Below are 1,165 nucleotides of genomic sequence, written 5' to 3' on the forward strand. Positions count from 1 at the left end.
GAGCCGAGATCGCGCCACTGCACTCCAGCCTGGGTGACAGAGTGAGACTCTGTCAAAAAAAAAAAAAAAAAAAACACCTAAAAAAAGTACTTTGGAGGTGCTACACCCCTTCTCTGAGTGTCATTAGGAGTGTCAGTGAAAGGAGAACATATCCTAGAAGGTCAGGGGTGTATCAGAGTCAAATGTTTCTACAGCTGATAGATGGCTACTGATGCCTTCCTCATGTAAAGCAAAGGAAAGGGGGATGGCTTTGCATAACAATGCACCAGGCTGTCTGCATGGCCAAAAAGTGAAAGGTGGTTTCTCCTTAGTCATGAATTAGGGAGAAGCTGTCTGCACACCCCTTGGTTCATGAGTAAACTTTAAAACAAGTCTTGGGGCCAGGTGCGGTGGCTCATGCCTGTAATCCTAGCACTTTGGGAGGCCGAGGTGGGTGGATCGTCTAAGGTCAAGAGTTTGAGACCAGCCTGACCAACATGGTGAAACCCTGTCTCTACTAAAAATACAAAAATTAGCCAGGCATGGTGGGGGACGCCTGTAATCCCAGCTACTTGGGAGGCTGAGGCAGGAAGGAAAATTGCTTGAACCCGGGAAGCGGAAGCTGCAGTGAGCCAAGATGGTGCCATTGCACTCTAGCCTGGGCGAAAGAGCAAAACTCTTTCTCAAAAAATAAAAATAACTAACTAACTAAATAAATAACTAAATAAAACAAGTCCTAGATTGGGTGTGGTGACTCACATCTGGAATCCCAGCATGTTGGGAGGCCAAGGTGGGTGGATCACTTGAGCCCAGGAGTTTGAGACCAGTCTAGCAACACAGTGAGACCCCATCTCTACAAAATAATTAGAGAAAATTGGCCAGGCATGGGTGGTGCGTGCCTGTAGTCCCATCTACTTGGGAGGCTCAGATGAGAGGATCGCTTAAGCCCAGGAGACCGAGGCTGCAGTGAGTCATGATCATGCCACTGTACTCCAGCCTAGGCAACGGAGTGAGACTTTGAAAAAATAAAAAGGTAGAACAAATTAAAACAAATCCTGATTTTTTAGATTTCAGAAAGAATTATGAGGGGTTAGTAATTGCCATGTTTCATTTAGGAGAAGCCATATATATACACATATATACACACACACACACACACACACATACACATGTATATGTGTGTGTG

General features: G+C 45.4%; 1 protein-coding gene across 2 annotated transcripts in view; it reads left to right on the forward strand.

Moving 5' to 3' along the window:
* RHPN2 (rhophilin, Rho GTPase binding protein 2) overlaps nt 1-1,165 on the forward strand; it is a 74,895-nt gene that overhangs the window by 40,729 nt on the left and 33,001 nt on the right. The window lies entirely within an intron of this gene.

The sequence above is a fragment of the Mandrillus leucophaeus genome, unplaced genomic scaffold (genome assembly GCF_000951045.1).
Source record: "Mandrillus leucophaeus isolate KB7577 unplaced genomic scaffold, Mleu.le_1.0 Scaffold48, whole genome shotgun sequence".
In the NCBI taxonomy this organism is placed as follows: Eukaryota; Metazoa; Chordata; class Mammalia; order Primates; family Cercopithecidae; genus Mandrillus; species Mandrillus leucophaeus.